This window comes from Bos taurus, chromosome 9 (assembly GCF_002263795.3).
Source record: "Bos taurus isolate L1 Dominette 01449 registration number 42190680 breed Hereford chromosome 9, ARS-UCD2.0, whole genome shotgun sequence".
Classification (NCBI taxonomy): Eukaryota; Metazoa; Chordata; class Mammalia; order Artiodactyla; family Bovidae; genus Bos; species Bos taurus.
In genome coordinates, this window is record NC_037336.1 from 101,019,388 (window position 1) to 101,037,887 (window position 18,500).

The 18,500-nt window shown below is 49.7% G+C and overlaps 1 protein-coding gene across 1 annotated transcript in view; it reads right to left on the minus strand.

The window, feature by feature from the left end:
• Window positions 1-18,266, minus strand: part of PDE10A (phosphodiesterase 10A) — a 574,597-nt gene extending 556,331 nt beyond the window's left edge. The window contains exon 1 of the mRNA XM_059889985.1: window positions 18,187-18,266. The gene's annotated coding sequence lies outside the window, so the exon portion shown is untranslated. The remainder of the gene's footprint in view (window positions 1-18,186) is intronic.
• Window positions 18,267-18,500: the final 234 nt, after the last annotated feature.

The following is an 18,500-nucleotide window of genomic DNA, read 5'->3' on the forward strand; positions in this document are numbered from 1 at the left end:
AGCCCACCCGTGATTCAACCCTCCCAAGGCTGGGAGGAAAGCGTGGCTCCCTCCCAGAAACCTCTGTAACTCTGGATCACTTCCATGAAGTCGCTCACTTAACGTCTCACGTAACACAGACTTCTCTTCCATAAGGACTGAAACTCCTTAAGGGCTGAGAAAATGGACTCTGGCCCATCGCTCGTGACAATTCCCCGCTGCTTTACACACAGTGAACACGGGATTGTCAAGCTCTCATTTTCTTTTCTTCTCCCTCGATCCAAACTCAGACCTGAGTTATGAATCGAGTCTCACCAATTAAGAACCAAGTTCTATATACACATAAATTTTTTCTTCTGACAACAGAAGGAAAGGGAGTAAAACAATAGTCATGTATTGCCTCTAATTTTTAAAAAGAAAAATGGAAAGCTTAAATCATCAGACCTGGGGGTTGAAGCAATACTGACAACCACAGCTGCTCCAGACATTTCCAGAGATAATTTGGCATTGATTTTTGCAAATTGGCATGTAGGCAGCCACAAAGCTTTTATTTATTTATCTCATTATTTTACCTCTTTACCTACCACATCTAGATTTGATAAGTAAGATTTCACACTGGATGGAGAAAAACTAAAGAACTATATGTACCCATCACTTGACTCTAATTTAACTTTAAACATTTTAAAGTAATATAAAATAACAAGTGATACTTGTCAAAGTAGCAATCAAGGCATAAATATCAGAGGCTAAGTCCAGTCTCCTGGAGTGTGAGGGGGTGAGCAGAAAAGGTACAGTCTATAACAAAGAAGCCGAGAAGAATCTCACTTAAAGAAACACACACAGTTAATTACTCCCCAAGCACATAAGGCCTTCCCAGGTAAAGAACCTGCCTGCCAGAACAGGAGACATGAGAGACATAGGTTCAATCCTTGGGTCGGGAAGATGCCCTGGAGGAGGGCACGGCAATCCATTCCAGTGTTCTTGCCTGGAGAGTTCCATGGACAGAGGAGCCTGGTGGGCTGCCGTCCATAGGGTCGCAAAGAGTTGGACATGACTGAGCAACTTAGCACAGCACCCAGCACAAGCGCATTAAGATCACAAATTAGGCGTGAAAAGTTTCAATCACATAAACCCAATTTTAGGAAGGAGAGTGTGCCTTTCATTCTACGGTGGAACTCGGAGCATTCTGTCTACCCCCCAGGTGGAGCAACAGGGAAACAAGGATTCAGGTCACTGGTGGGGGCTGCCCCTGGGCAGGGCCAAGACCCAGAGGGGCCCCAGGCTCCCTGCACTGCCTTCTCCGCGGCCCTGACAGGAGCACTCAGACGTGGACCTTCTCCCCGGCCTCCTGGCCTCCTTCCCTCTCACCTTCCACCTCTGCGTGGGGACCCACTGCTCAGGTGTGTTCCAGGTTCTTGGTCATTCACATAAAATCATTTGTTGAACAGCTACTCTGTGCTCATTACTGGAAGAACAACTGGAATGAAGACTTGATCATGCCCTGAAAATGCTTCTGGTCTCGCTGGGGAACCAAGGCTCTCACGGGAGTCTTAGCTGACAGTAAGACAGGGATGAGATAGCCCACCTGGGACTGAGCCCCATAGACGCCACTGTGTCACTGGGTTTCACTTCCAGCTAACACAGGCAGTCTAGAGCCCTCTTAGAGGTGGTCCTGAATCCAGAGAGATTTGCATTAAATCACTTAAATGATTTATTTATTTAATTTTTCATCAAGATAATCACTGGCTCTGCATGAATGCCCAGTTTTATCCGGCTCTGTGTGACCCAATGGACTGTAACCCTCCAGGATCCTCTGTCCATGGGGATTCTCCAGTCAAGAATACTGGAGAGGGTTGCCATTCCCTTCTCCAGGGGACTTTCCGACCCAGGGATTGAACCTGGGTCTCCTGCATCACCCCTGGCAAAGAACCGTAACAGTTCTGATACTATGGACTATCTGCTGTCACCAAGATATCTATAAAATGTGGTCTAGACCAGGGTTTTATGACCTTTTCAACTCACAGTAAGAAGTTTATTTTAAAATAGAACCAGATGCGGCACACACACACACACCACTGAATGGTACCTGCCCCCTGCCGGGCCCACCGTCACGCTCCCCTCCCCTCCCTGTTCCCCGCCACACCCTCTCCCTCCCTTCCCCCCATTCCATTCAGCCTTGAGAAATATGATTTGAGCTTACTAAAGATAGATTCCATGACTCACAAATAGACTGCTACCACAATCTGAAAAAGCACTGGTTTGAGACTGTTCCAAAATGTGGTGGAGCTGAGGGCTCTGAGGGTGCCCGCGCATGTTTTGTGGGGGAAAGACACAAGGAGGGTTTATTGAGGATCACTGAAGCTGGCAAAGGAGGGTATTATATGAACAAAAGCTTGAAATCTTTTTAAGAAATAAACATTTTGAAGAAGCGTCCAACAGTCCCTGGCAGTCTAAAGATGTACATGATACAGCAAGGTGCCCCTAGAGGATGAAGACAGGCTCACAACATCAGCAACTAAAGACCACCATGGGGCTTCCCAGGTGGCGCTACTGGTAAAGAACCTGCCTGCCGATGCAGGAGACGTCAGAGACACGGGTTTGATCCCTGGGTCAGGAAGATCCCCTGGAGGAGGAAACGGCAACCCACCCCAGTATTCCTGCCTGGAGAATCCCATAGACAGAGGAGCCTGAAGCAACTGAGTACATGCCCCATCCAGGGACAGAGGAGGCTTAAGTGACTTAGCACACACGCCCCATCCAAGGACAGGTGAAGAGAGCACCTTTGTGGAAGTGTCCAGGTGTGACCAGTGTTAGTCTACAAACACAGTAACAATTTCCAGGTGAGTTTTTTTAATCCTTATCACAGTTCCATACTTCCCTGGTAGCTCAGACAGTAAAGCGTCTGCCTGCAATCCAGAAGACTTGGGTTCCATCCCTGGGTCAGGAAGATCCCCTGGAGAAGGAAATGGCTACCCACTCCAGTACTCTTGCCTGGAAAATTCCATGGACAGAGAAGCCTGGTAAGCTACAGTCCACGGGATCGCAAAGAGTCGGACAGGACTGAGGGACTTCACTTCACTTCACTTCACAGTTCATTCTCTTGGATATCTGGGCACTCTCCTTCTTCAATAACATCACAGAGTTTCTTAGCAAAACTTAAGCATTTTTGCTTATGAATTAGCCACCCTGTAAACGAGCCATTGAAGTGAAAACGTTTTACCCTTATACTTTCTCGGTTCAGTTCAGTCGCTCAGTCATGTCCAACTCTTTGCGACCTCATGGACCGCCAGGCCTCCCTGTCCATCACCAGGTCCTGAAGCATATTCATACATATGTCTGGATAACTACTCCTAGAAGGTATCAGCTTAGCTAAATGGGAGGGTGCCGTAAGGGGCTGGACGGGAGGAACACGAAAGACAGTAAGTCTCTAAGTCTGCATCGCTGCTTTTAGTTGACCACACGTTGGCACGTCCATTATCGCACTGAAACCTCTTCAGGACCGCAGTGCAGCAGACCCTCACACCAAGGAGAGGGGGTGGCGACCTTCCTGCAGGAGAAGAGACAGTGATGGGCTGCTCGCACTTGCAGGGGAGGGAGCCCGAGGTGGCAGCCGTGTTTCGTGTACGTACTTCTTCAAGTAGACCATGCCCCATTCGTCACATGAGAAGTTCTGTCTTTGGGATGTGGAGGCCAGGCCAGCAGTGTCAAGGTCTTCCTTCCTCTCTGCTCTAGTCCTAAGGTCTGACCTGGAGCTGCAGTTCGCCTCATCAACTAGGGGAGGTGGAGGCAGGCGAAGGGGCCACGTCCAAGGCTGGAGGCCCCCTCGACTCCACCTGCAACCCACCCCCAGGGACTCCCTGCAAACCCCCTCCCACTGAAGTCCCCTTTGGATTTCACCACTTGTAACTGAGAGGGACTCACAGCAAGGAGAGGCTGAAGCATGAGAGCTGGGGGCACGGAGTACAGCTAGGGCACTGCAGCAAAAGCCCACTGCAGCCTTCTCCTGCCTACATCCTGGGCACCCTACGTCTACAGAGAAGTTCTCCTAAAAAGGGCCTTCCATCGTTCCTTCATGCTTTACTCAACAAGTGTTTAAGGAGGACTCAATATCTGCCAGGTTTTACTCTGACTGGGAGAGGTACACCAGGGAAAAACAGAAGTCCGAACAGGCTTCTGTCTTAATCAAGAGCATATTCTTATGGGGAGAAACAGACTATTAAAAAGTAAGCACAATAAGAAAGTCTCGGACAACACTTTGTCCCGTGCGATACGTCCCTTTCCCACAATGACCCCAGGCTCGTGGACCCTGGGTGGCCAGCACTGAGCACAGGCCAGGCGGCAACTCAGGCGCCTGGCAGAGAGGCTAGAGTGGGATGGAAATGCATCATGGCGGGGCCTGGGCGATCCTCGCTGGTGTCCTTTCTCTAACTCGCAGTTAATGACTTAGCATATAAAGGGAGCTATTCCCAACACCACTCTCATGAATTTCACAAAATCCTGTCCCTGCAACATTTCAGTTCCATTTTGCAATTCTTGTGCACTTGAGACCATCAGATGACAATGACCTCAGGTCTGACCATCGAAACCGAACAACAAACACTGAAAGGAATGGGCAGGAAAAGAGCTTAATATTAAGCAGAGAGGGAGACGGATTAAAGTAGCATGCTGCTGTTGTTGTTGTTAAGTCGCTTCAGTCATGTCCAACTCTGTGCAACCCCATAGACAGCCGCCCACCAGGCTCCCCCATCCCTGGGATCCTCCAGGGATTTTCCAGGCAAGAGTACTGGAGTGGGTTTCAATTGCCTTCTCCGGCTATCCATTGGTAGTTAATTTTTCTTATATGTTATGACAAATTACTTTTCCCTATTACTTTGCCAACAAAGGTCCGTCTAGTCAAGGTTATGGTTTCTCCAGTAGTCATGTATGGACGTGAGAGTTGGACTATAAAGAAAGCTGAGCATTGAGGAATGGATGCTTTTGAACTGTAGTGTTGGAGAAGACTCTTGAGAGTCCCTTGGACTGCAAGGAGACCTAACCAGTCCATCCTAAAGGAGATCAGTCCTGGGTGTTCATTGGAAGGACTGATGTTGAAGATGAAACTCCAATACTTAGGCCACCTGATGCGAAGAGCTAATTCATTAGAAAAGACCCTGACGCTGGGAAAGATTGAGGGCAGGAGGAGAAGGGGACGACAGAGGATGAGATGGTTGGATGGCATCACCGACTCAATGGACACGAGTTTGGGTAACTCCGGGAGTTGGTGATGGACAGGGAGGCCTGGTGTGCTGCAGTCCATGGGGTCGCAAAGAGTCGGACGCAGCTGAGCGACTGAACTGACTGATATGCTGTGGACATTCCTAATGAAGTTAAAGGAAATTCTTCCTGCTCTGTAAGTTATTGCTATTTATACATAATAATCATCACCTTCATCATTTAAGATAGGCAGCTGGTTTGGACCCAATCCCTATCGTTTCAAACTGGGTCACTGAAATCCACTGTGTCTGAGTGAACCCAGGGCTGCAAGAATGCCATGCAATCTTTTACCAAACGTCAAGCCAGAGGTGACACCATACTCAGAACAGGAGACTCAGCTGTGACTACAACCAAAGTGCTCCAATGAACTTCAAGTTGGGCGAACATGTGATGTGGCCAAAGACAGCTTACGGTCAGGGTTTGGAGTTGAAAGATTTACCCTGAATAGCACTGCAGCCTCGAAATTAAAAGATGCTTGCTCCTTGGAAGGAAAGCTATGACAAACCTGGACAGCATGTTAAAAAGCAGAGACATCACTTCGTTGACAAAGGTTTGTATAGTCAAAACTATGATTTTTCCAGTAGTCTTGTACAGATGTGAGAGTTGGACGATAAGCAAGGCTGAGCACTGAAGAATTGATGCTTTTGAATTGTGGTACTGGACAAGACTCTTGGGAATCCCTCGGGCAGCAAGGAGATCAAACCAGTCAATCCTAATAGAAATCAACCCTGAATATTCATTGGAAGGACTGATGCTGAAGCTGAAACTCCAACACTTTGGCCATCTGACGCAAAGAACTGACTCATTGGGAAAGACCCCGATGCTGGGAAAGATTGAAGGCAGGGGAAGAGGGCAACAGAGGGTGAGATGGTTGGATGGCATCACTGGAACAATGGACATGAATTTGAGCAAACTCCAGGCACAGTGAAGGACAGGGAAGCCTGGCGTGCTGCAGCCCATCGGATTGCAGAGTCAGACACGACTTAGCGACTGAACAACGACAACCTAGAGATACTCAGCGGCCCTAAAAACAGTCTCGGACGCAAGACCTCACGGCTCACCTGGGTCTGGCAGCGACTTCCACACCTCAGGTCTGCTCCGCGTCGGCCCAGACGGGAGACTCAGGCCCTTCACTGGCTCCCATTTACGAATGAGATGTTGAAGAAATCGGTAGACTTACCAAAGAACTGAGGACATGCAGAGCAGTCCAGCTTCCAGCAGCCACCGAGCGACAGCCCTCGGTGACCCCTGGGCTCTGAGTCCACCAAGCGACAGCCCTCGACGACCCCTGGGCTCTGCGTCCGCGCCCCCTGCCCAGCAGCAGGGCTCCTGCTCTGAGTTGAAGCGCCAGCCCTCGGCGACCCCTGGGCTCTGAGTCCACCAAGTGCCAGCCCTCGGCGGGCCCCGGGCTCTGAGTCCACCAAGCGCCAGCCCTCAGCGGGCCCCAGGCTCCGAGTCCACCAAGCGCCAGCCCTCAGCGGGCCCCAGGCTCCGAGTCCACCAAGCGCCAGCCCTCAGCGGGCCCCAGGCTCCGAGTCCACCAAGCGCCAGCCCTCAGCGGGCCCCAGGCTCCGAGTCCACCAAGCACCAGCCCTCGGCGGGCCCCCGGCTCTGCGTCCGCACCGCCTGCCCCGCAGCAGGGCCCCTGCTCTGAGTTGGGGCCTTCACCCTGCTTTCTGCTCCCTCTCACATTCTCTTTTCTTTACACTCAGGGACTTTCCCTGTTGCTGGAGCAACGAAAACTCTTGCCCCCAAGGCGCTAGGGTCTCACCTCTTTCTGTTGCTGTGCATCCCAGTATTTTTCCAAACCAAGATCATTCCCTTCCTGAGAGATGTCCTATAGCTCAATGTTAAGATGATTGAAAGCTGTCCGCCAGCTACAGCACCTGTTATTTAAACATGGCTTTATTATTGCAGGGCAGGGAGTGGCATAAAGTCACATTTGTCCCTTTCCCCTTCTACTTCACAGTTAGCCCAGGCAAGCCCCAGACAAGGCAAACAAATGATGGTCTTGATGTAGAAAAATGCAGAGTCAGGAATCAAAATCATGACAGCTCAAGGTTAGTCTGGGGAAGAAAACAAGGCCCTCCTGGTTATCCTTCCCTTCTTAAAGTGAAGTTACGGACCTTCCTAGGCAGAGATTCCTGTCGGGCAATCCTTCCCCAAACAGAAGTAATAGGATCTCCCTTGTGAGCAACTTCACTCAAGACTCTATACCCAGGGGATATTTCATCTTCCTTCTCAACACCGCCTCCTTCAGAGTCAGAGATGCAAGCACAATATACTGTTTAAATGAATAAGAATCAAATTTAACATCCATGGTAGGGAGGAATAACTATTTCTGTGAATCAAAATTCTGTGTAGACTTTTACTAAGAAGAATAAGATCTAGTCCATTTATCAAGATCCTATATGTGGATTGCAAATATTGCCATGTTAAAGTGTGTGGAATACATTAGGGATTTCTTTCATGGATATAACATTTATAATATTCAGACATAGTTCAGTTCAGTTCAGTTCAGTCACTCAGTCGTGTCCAACTCTTTGCAACCCCATGAACCACAGCACGCCAGGCCTCCCTGTCCATCACCAATTCCCGGAGTTTGCTCAAACCCATGTCCATCGAGTCAATGGTGCCGTTCAGCCATCTCATCCTCTGTCGTCCCCTTCTCCTCCTGCCCCCAGTCTTTCCCAGCATCAGGGTCTTTTCCAATGAGTCAGTTCTTCACATCAGGTGGCCAAAGTATTTAGAGAAAGCCATACACCTTCATTGATGGGCTCCAATGACTGATAAAGAACATTCTACAAATGATTACAAAAATGGATGTGTGGGGTATATATTCAAAATAAATGAGTTTTATGTCCACCAAAAGGAAAGCACAGGAGCTGTTTCCTGTCAGTTTTATTTGTAAAGACCCCAATAATAAAATAACCCACATGTCCACCAGGAGTACAAAGGGCAAGTAAACTGTAGAATATTAGCAACACTGCTTAGCACTCGGCAGGAACAAACGACTGTGACCGCACAGTGAGTCCTCCAGACACAATGTCAAGAAAAGAATCCAGACACAAGGCTGTGGTGCTATTTGATTCCACGTGTATGAGTCGCAAAGCAGTGAAAACTGAGTTCGTGGCAATAGAGTTCAGAATGGTGAATAGGGATTTTATTGGGTCAGAGCAAAAGGAGCTTTCTAGAATGCAGGAAATGTCCTGTGTCCTCAGGCCTGGGTACTGTATATATGTTAACATTAATTGAGCTGTTCGCCTAAGAACGTGAGCTTTCTGAAAGTGTTACAGTTCAATTAAATAGAAAAATATTGGTATGAAAGCAAAATCCAAATTTGTGTAGTTAGGAATTGACTTGTACTGCAGATCTGAGATGCGGGTTTGACCCCTGGGTGGGGAAGACCCCCTGGAGGAGGGCATGGCAACCCACTCCAGTATTCTTGCCTGGAGAATCCCATGGACAGGGGAGCCTGGTGGGCTACAGTCCATGGGGTCGCAAAGAGTCAGACAGGACTGAGTGACTGAGCATGCATGCACGAACGCAGATCTGAGTGTTCAAATTTTATACTTTTAGGCAGAGATTTTTGCCACGGCACAAGTAGTGAATTATCAGAATATGTTTCTGCTTCTCTTTACAATATAGAAAGAAGTCCGGCAGGCACAACCATAACCAAGTGATCCAGCTCAACCTCCCTCGTGGCAGGGCCAGTTGGCAGGATCGTGTGTCCTCTGATGAGACACCAATATCGCCTGTGCAGAGGCTCGTTGTCCAAGACGGTTAACCTGACTGATCATCAGGGGATGTCAGATAGCTGACCTGGACTCTTCAAAACTGTCAAGGTCATGGAGCGCCTCTAGATGAAAGACAACGAGACAACTAAACGCCACACGTGATTCTTGATAGAACCCTAGATCGAGAGGGAAGAACACAGACTGTTATTGGGGGAATTCGAACATGTGCTCCCACTAGATAATATTATGTCAATGCCTAGGCGTCCTCAATGTGGTTGCTGGATTGTGGTCATTTAGGAGAATGCCTTGCTCTTAGAAAATAAATCTGAAGTCTCTAAATCATCACAACGTCTGCAAATAACTCTCAAGTGATTCAGCCAAAAATAATAATCCTCGGATGAGAAAGACGAGGTGGAGGGGAAAGAGGACACGACAGCATAGCCAAAGTTTGTCGTAGCCCCTTGGGAGTGTGATGAACCCCCCTCATCCAAAATTTGGTTTGGATGTCCAGACCGGTGATCCCACCCAAGCATCAAGAGAGTGTGGAAAAGTCTGCTCTGCCATAATGAGCCTTTGCTAGGGGAGCGGGCCAGACTCCTGAAAATGTGTCTGAAAGTGGCTTGGGAGCCAGCACGTGTGGGTTTCACTGCAGTTCCAGGCAGTGCTGGGATTTCTTGTGCAGGGTTTGGGGTTCTTGCGGACTGAGTTCCCACCAGCCCCAAGGGAAGGCCCACGTGGGGTGTCGGATCAGCTGGCCTAGGTGTGGAGCAGATGGGAAGCTGGGTGGTGGTATCTGAAAGCTGTCTGCAGGGAAACATCAGAAATGGAGTCCAAGGCTGCATCACATTGTCACACTGCTGACACAGGGGAAGAGCAGAGGACCTCTCGGGCGTTGCATGAATCCTGTAGCTTTTCTGTCGATGAAACACTTTTCAAAATAGAAAGTGGGAGAAGAGAAGCTGTTCCTACTTTCCTCTCGTTAGTCCAAGGCATTAACGTCTTAAAATTCACGTAGTCGTAAGGACAACTATTTTTATAAATATGCAATGCTGTTTTAATCGTCTGTGCGTGCTTAATCTCAAAGCCAATGTTCCTTCACAAATGAAAGATTTTACACCTCAGTATAAATATTCCTCCCTATCTCTAGCCATTTACAAGTAGAATTATCATGGTCACTATTAAATAGAATACTCAATACTTTAAGTTGCCTGAGTTACAGAAACACTGGTCATTTCACTTAAGAAACCGAGTGCCTTCTGTGTAACATGTACTGTATCAAGGGCAGGAATAAAACACTGAACAAGTCAGGAATTATCAGTTCTAGACGAAGCCTTCTGTAAACACACCAGCTAAGACATTGCCCCTGCCCTTCGTGAGTTTATATTCTGTCAATATTTAAGAATCTCAAAGTATACAAAATGCATAAAAGTCATGAAACCCAGACACATCATTGCAGCTATGTGAGAATTCAAGAGCAAAACTTACACCAATCAGAATTTTCATGGATCACCCCAGAAAGTGTATTCATATCCTATTTTATAATAATATACACTTTAAATGACACAACTCTTTCTCTGTTCTTACATGAATTTACAGCAAAATCAAACACCTGTGCCTTTTACAGTAGCTGACATGGACAGAACAGGATACCATATCCACATTTGCTCTAAGCAGGAAGCTGGAAAAGAAACACTGGCCCATAAATCCTAAAATTCATCACAGTTACAATCACCCCACATCTAGTACTGCTCGGACCTCAAATATTCTATCCCACTGATCGATTCGAGGAGCGTGCTTACATTTGCTAATCACTCCAATTTCGCGTCCCTGAAGTAGAATGTCCACAGTGAGAGTAGGTCAATTCCACAAGAGAACTGGGGCAGCTGTGGGCAAACAGGCCTTTGGTGGAGTTTTGGTGGCTGTCACCTCTCTGATCCCACTTCTGTATCTGAAAATTTACCAACAGACACATTCATATGTGTGTGTGTGTGTGCGTGTGCATGCATGCATGCTTAGTCATGTCCGACTCTTTGTGACCCCATGGACTATAGCTACCAGGCTCCTCTGTCCATGGAATTTTCCAGGCAAGAATACTGGAGTGGGTTGCCATTTCCAACTCCAGGGGATCTTCCCCACCAAGTGACCTAACCTGCATCTCTTGAGTCTCCTGCATTGACAGGCAGATTCTTTGCCATTGACATTCTTTACCTGGGAGACCCCAAGATTCATTCACACTTGTGCTCAAAAAATACAATGTAGTTGTCTGTTATAGCATTCTTTATAAAAACAAAAGACTAGTAATCCCACAAGAATTCAATCAATAGCTCAGTAATAAAGAATCCACCTGCCAATGCAGGAGACACAAGAGATTCAGGTTAGGTCGCTTGGTGGGGAAGATCCCCTGGAGTAGGAAATAGCAACCCACTCCAGTGTTCTTGCCTGGAAAATTCCATGGACAGAGGAGCCTGATGGACTACAATCCATGGGGTTGCCAAGAGTCGGACACGCCTGAGGGACTAACACTTTCACTTTCATTTACCTACAATGTAGGAGACCCTGCTTTGGGTTCCTCAGGTTTGATCCCACGGTGGAAGATCCCCTGGAGAAAGGAATGGCAACCCACTAGAGTATTCTTGCCTGGAAAATCCCACGGACAGAGGAACCTGGCGGGCTACAGTCCATGAGGTCACAAAGAATCAGACGCTGAGCATGACTGCGGAAATGCCCGTTACACTGTGCTGTGGAACACTCTACAGACGATGAAAACCAAGTAGATCCATATACGGCGGCAAATTTCCAACTCGAAGGCAAGTGAACAAAGAAAGGCTGGAGAAGAGTCGACACCGAATGCCTGCGTTTGTCTCAGGAAGGGGTATCAAGCAGGCACCCCGGTACAGTTGACCCCTGAGAAACGGCGCGAGTTCACTTCTACACAGATTTCTTTGCAGGAAATACAAGCGGGATCACATGACCACAGTTGGTGGATTTGCACCTGCTGAACCAAGGATGGGGAGGGCTGACCATGGGACTTGAGTGTTCCTGGGTTTCGGTACCTGCGGTGAATCCTGGAACCGATACCTCGAGGATATTAAAGGACGGCTGTATACGCCCAGAATACTGGTCGGTAACATAACAACCTTGTCACATTGGCGGCCTTTGGGAAATGCGAATGGGGTTAGGGGAGGATAGACATATTTTGCACCTTTTTCTGTATGTCCTCTTGTGGTACTTACTGTTCTTATCATGTGTATGTCTGTATACATGTGTGTATGTGTGTGTCTGTGTGTATATATGTGTATAATATAGTGAGAATGACAGCTGTGATTGCTATGCCGTGTTCATCAAGAAGAAATGAGAAAGTTGAAGAGCTCTGAACAACCATCTCACATCACGGTTGCGCAGCTCTCCTCCCGCTAACAAGGTGAAGGTAACTCCGGGTTGCCTGAGAAGCCGAGGTCCCACTCGCAGGGTTAAGGCCCGTCGTGGAAGCATCTCCATGTGGCTCTCGCCTCTGTTTATCTGCAGTCATGTGTCTGCACTGGTGGGAAGGGGAGAGGGGGGTGTCTGTGGGGAATGGGAGGGGGCTGGCAAACCAGAGCATCGACGGAACTGCTTACGCCGTGAAGACCTGCTGCAAAATCGCAGATGAGAAGGTGCGCTCTGCTCACACCCCACCAGAGTGCCTGGTGGCTCTGAATGAATGGAAAGAAAGCATTGCGCCAGCCACCAGCCTGCCCAAACTGTGCAGATTTTAAATGACTTCCCTTTCCCAGCCTTTCGGGTCAGTAAGAACTGCTGTTCATCTACTTCCTTTGTGAGCTAGCCTTTAAGCTTGGAGGCCAGTTATGGTTTAACCCACTTGCTTCTTCACGCAATCCTATTCAAAGTCTTGGAAATTGGACCCCCCAGGTCATCTGGTTCAATCTTCTGAGGCTACAGACACAGGAACAAGGGATGGGCGAGTCTCCTCAGACACATGGGACTCCCTTTCTGGCCCACATGTGAAGGTTCCACCTGGACACCACCCTCTGTATCCCTGTCCTTCTTGCCCCCCGAGCTCCCCTCCTCCCGCCACCATCTTTGGCACATTGCAGGGCAACCTGGCCTTTCTGATGGGAGCCAGAGAAACTGAGGAGAGAATCAAAAAACCAAGCACCTGTACAACAACTCTGCTTCTGCAGAATGTGTGCTTGTGAGATCTTCTTTAGCATCAGATTCTTCCAGGGGTCTTGCCCACTCTTTAACATTAATGACTGTAAACCACTCTTTAAGAGATCTTTCAAAATAATAAAAATCTAATCAATTGTTCTTAAAAAAAAAACACATTAATCCATTAATCTGTTAGGAAAAAAATCACTTCAACTGACTTTAGGGGGTCATGTAGATGTAGTCAGTTAAGAACCTAGATGTTCAGCTTTAACTGGCTTTGTGCACGCTCAGTCTCTCAGTTGTGTCCGACTCTTCGAGACCCCATGAACTGTAGCCCACCAGGCTCCTCTGTCCGTGGGATTCTCCAGGCAAGGAGACTGGAGAGGGTTGTCATTTCCTCCTCCAGGAGATCTTCTCAACCCAGGGATCGAACCCACGTCTCCTGCGGTTCCTGGAATGGCAGGCAGTTTCTTTACCACTGAGCCACCTGGGAAGCCCAACTAATATAATATCGTGTGATTCAATCAGAGTTTCTGTGTAAATAAGAATTCCTTGAAAAGGGACCATCTGAAGAGAATGAAAAAAAGAGAAGTATCTTCTTAAGGGATAAGATCAATAAACATAATCATTCAGTGTTTCCACCATGGCCTCATCCCATATGGTGTTTGACATATAGCCCCCATCATCTTCACGGCCAGATGAAACTCTAACACACGCTCATGTCTATGTTCAAAGCCACAAAGGACAGTAGAAACAAAACAGAAATCGTGGCTGGCAGTGTAGATCTGCACACCAAGTTCCTCTAAGTTGTAAAGGTAAAACCTTTACATGTTTAACATTTTATGCAAACACCTCCCATCAATAGAGTCTGAACATTTTGGTCAGAGAAGTTGGGGCCACAAGAGAACCATATTCTGACCAACGTCACGATTTTACACACACACACACACACACACACACACACACACCCCAGATGACTTCAACGGACATCCAAAGAAATGCTCAGCCCAACTAGCATGGGGCACTTCACTTGCTACTCGCTCCAGATGAACAAATAGGTCAGAGAGAAAAAGGGAACCATCCATGTGTGTTCACAACGACCCATTCACCATCTTCATTCATCCCATAAGGAACCTCTAGAACAGAAACTAGGAACAAGATAGGGGCCATCACAGGAAACCCCTGCCTGGGGCCTGAGTGGAGGCCCACCCTCCTGACTGGGGCACAGGATGGCAGGACTTGGAAAGGAGCAACGGTCTTCTGTCCTTCTGTTCAAAGTTCCCCCTCCACTCTCTCCAGGCAGCCTGCCTGCTTATCAGCTGTTTAAAACTTTAAACCGAGCCAACCTGCTGACAGACGGTCTTGAAATCAATGGCTCCCTCTGAAACTTAATTTCCAATTGCCTTAATCTAATCCATGCCATAAAGTACTTTCAATGGTTGAAATGAACAAGCGCATCAGCCTTCCAAGTTGTCAGAGCTCAGAAGACACCCCTCCTGGTATTCCAGGTCAGCAGAACGGAGGCAAGCACCTTCCTCTGCTGTTTGGTGTGCGGGTTGTCAAGCTTGGCTGGAAGACTCAGAGGGAAAACAACAACCTTGAGTTGGAGAGGTGGTAAGACCCAGATCCTCTAACCCTAACCACATTCAGTGCGAGTGCCAAGCCACCTGTCACTCGAACCCCGGTTTCCACCTGGCCTCCCGTCTCCTATGGTCCAAGTACCCACAGCCCTACTGCCTGCCATAAAGGTAGAGATGGTCGCCACCACATTCGGTGAGCATCATGGGTACCACTTCCCGAGTAAATGCATTCATCCTCCTATGAAAGCTGAGTATTCACACATGTCATGGTTTCTACAGTTACGTATTCATAGGCAATTATCCAGTACCAATTGTATATGCCAATGCAAAGGATACAGTAAAAACATGAGATATTTCCAAGTTTGAACAAAGCCAATCTATACAGCAAGTCACTTCAAAATTATGATAACCTCTGAATACCACAGATACAGGTACTTACTACTGCCCATTGTGGCTTGCAGAATGTACTCGGCCGGGTCCTACCACACTCGGGCATGTGGGATTTTTCTTACTGTTGGTGCAAGACCTCCAGCATGTAGCTTTTAAATTCTAATACCACACAATTCCACCAAGAGGACAATAAATGTTTGTTAAAATAGTATTCTTATTGCTTTTCATAACTAGCAGCCAGGCATTCACTAATTCTTAAAAAATGGCATAAAAGTGTAAACAGGTTGTTATTTACCAGGATGATCACATCAGTTTCCATAGGCTTCACCAGTTGCTTAAGCAAGGGAACATGGTGTGCACCTTTGAGAGCAACCTCAGCCCCAAACTAAATGCTGAGTATGGGACTGATGAGTCTGTCAGACACCTGTGGTGATACAGAGTCATTCTCCCCAAAGATGGAAAAATACCGACCAGTCATTGCAATAGCTGAATGTCTTACCAAATGCCATGTTTGCAGCAGCATGAATGGAAGAAAGGTACTGACTTCTGCTCTCAGATGGAAACTAAGCCAAGAAAGTCAAAACACAGGCAGACACTGAGCTACAACCTCTTCTGGGGTGAGTGGCCAGCTTTGCTCACATCTGCTTCCCTTAAATCCCACTGCTCAGGGAGAGCTGGGTCTAAACCTTGGCTTTAGAACGCACACAAACCACGCACGGTGCCGAGTGGACACACACATCCAGGCTCTGTGAGCAGCCAGGACTTGGGTGACTTTGTGTCTCTCATGACGTCAAAGAAGAAGAGCCATGGGCTCCATCTTAAGACACACGCCCAGTCCCCGGGTGCCCGGCCCTGCCCCGAGCAGCACCAACCAGGAGCCCTCTCGCACTGCCCACACGCCCTCTCAGCTCCTCGTCCACAGCTCCACAGACAGCCAAACACCTGCGTCTGGCTCCTATTTCCTTTGTATTTTAGCCTACAGCCCAGGAAAGAGCTTGCCTGGCTCATCTGGGCCTACCTTTAACCAGACTCAGACTGCTTTCAGTGAAATAAAAGGTGTCTGTTTGGGTTCCTTTCATGTGGCAGTCGGATATCCAAGTACTACTTTGGCTTCCCTAGGAAATTCCCCACCTTCACTTTTTCATGGGTCTAATTCCAGGCCAAGGAGACCCCGGCTGCTGGCACCTCCAACATCTCCCCTTGAGATCACAGCCCAGCACTGGATGGGCCTCAGACCTCCCCTCCAACTTGGGGAGCTTGCACATGGAGGTCTGGCTAAGCAGGGGCTCGGGATTCAACATGACGCAGCCCTGAGCATCCTCCGACCAAGCAGCCTGGGAGAAAGCAGCAGCCCTCCCCAGGGCCCTCGGCGGCCCCAGACACCCCAGCACCCCGCCCTGCAGACGCAGGTGTCCTGCACACGGATGCCAGCGCAGGCCACACATCCATGGGGCAGCTTGTCACCCCCAGGGCCGTGATGGCCAGGCAGCCGGGGGACTGGGAGGGGGGAATGGCCAGCAACCTTGGGCCCAAACTCCTCCTGCCCCCTCTCCACCCCCCACCCTCCCCACAGAGTTTCCAAGTTCAGGCAAAGGTGGGTCCTCAGTGTGGGCCTCATCAGCTCCATCCTAGCCCACCCCCAATTTCCCAGAGACACATGCAAAACCCCATCTGTGGGGTGGGGGGGAAAGTGGACTCAAGTTGCCCCGACAAGGCAGCTGCTGTGGAGGAAGGCTGGAACATTCCTGCAGAGGTTCTCAACTCCCAAACCTCCCCGGCCGGCTCCTTCCCGTGCCTCACCCCCTCCCCCTACCTTGCTCCTCGCGGCCGCCCTCAAACCAGGCCGTGGGTTCCTCCTCCGGGAGCTGGGGCTCGCCTCCACCCTCCAGGGCTTTGCGCTTCTTCGACATCTCTGCCGGGGCTGGGGCTCTGGGGTGCTCTTTCCCCACCCCCAGCCTCGCCCCCCCAACCTCGGAGAGGAGAGTGAAGGTGGGGTTAGCTGGGGGGGAGGGAGCCGGGGAGAGGGCTGGGGGGACAGCTGCCGGAGGAGGGAAGGCTCTTCGGAGGATCAGGAAGGCAGCCGGAGGCAGGGACCCGGCGGACAGGCACTGAGATCCTACGTGCGGTTCCTGCAGACCTACGTCTAGGGGGCTGTGTGCTCTCTCTCTCCGTCTCTCTCTCCCTGCCTCTCTCTCTCTTCCCCTCTCCCTCTCTCCTTCCTCTCTTTCCTTCCCCTGGAAGGGTAAGCCCAGAGGAAAAAGAGACCCAACAAAATCAGGGAGAGGAGGCTCCTGGCCCCTCAGCCGGTTTCTTTCTGATGTAGGAGGGGGTGGGTGGGTGGGTGCATGGTACCAGGACTCCTGGCCCTGCCTGGGAAGGACTGAGGTCCTGGGGAGGGGCAGTGGGGTGGGGGTGTCTGTGGCGTTGGGAAGGAAGTATTTGCAGAGGACTGCAAGGAGAACTGGGTGGAAGGAAGGAAGGAAGAGGCTGCAGGATGCCAAAAAAGTGATGCCTTCGGGTGCTAGGGGCGCAGACCCCCCTCCTCGGCCGTGACATCATCTGGGCTTTTGCAAAAGGGGCTGGGGGAGGTGGGGAGGTGGCGGGTGGGCCCGGGAGAGCTGCGGCAGAGCCCAGAGGCAGAGAGGGGAGGGGGTCTTGTCCCCCTCCAGAACCCAGGAGCCAGGAGGGTGGGGGGCCGACTCCCGAGGCCCTCTGGGGTCCAGGCTCGCAGCGCGGCCCTTTGCAGCTGGAGGGCAGCCTTCCCCGGAACTTGGAGCTGGGAGCGCTGGCCGGGTGAGGCTGGAGGCACTGGAGTTGGCTGCGGACCCCCTCACCTCCTCTGCCACCCCTCTAGGCTCCTGGTTTTACCCACTTGGGTCTCTTTTTTTTAATCACTTCCCCTCAACATCCCTTCCTCAAGAAAGTCATGTCCCCAGACAACACACACACACACACACACACACACACGCACGCACTTCCTTATTGCCCAAAGGGATGAGGGAAATGATGATAACTTTTTGACGTAGGGAAAAGGTTAGATTGTAGTTTTTCCAGACTCCCAAGGGTTAAGTAATAGGTAAACGCAAGAGTCCACTTACCCGCCAAAGTATACGAAGCACCTATCTGCTTTCCACTTCAACTTCACACATTTAAAAGAGAGAGGAGCAGCAAAAAAGAGGGGGTGGGAAGCAGGCGAGCCAGGAGCCGGTGGGTCCGGGGCTCCATTGAGAACTGCGCAGAACAAGTTGACCGTGAGCCCGGGTGGCCCGAGTTCACGACCTCTCCAAGAACACTCGCTCCGGCTCCGCTCCGCAGGCACGTCCCAAAGGCTTGGGGCAGTCCACATTTCGCGCTGGTCATCTCGGAAAAGCGGGGAGACAACTCTAAGCGGAGGGGGTCTTTCCTCTTGCCC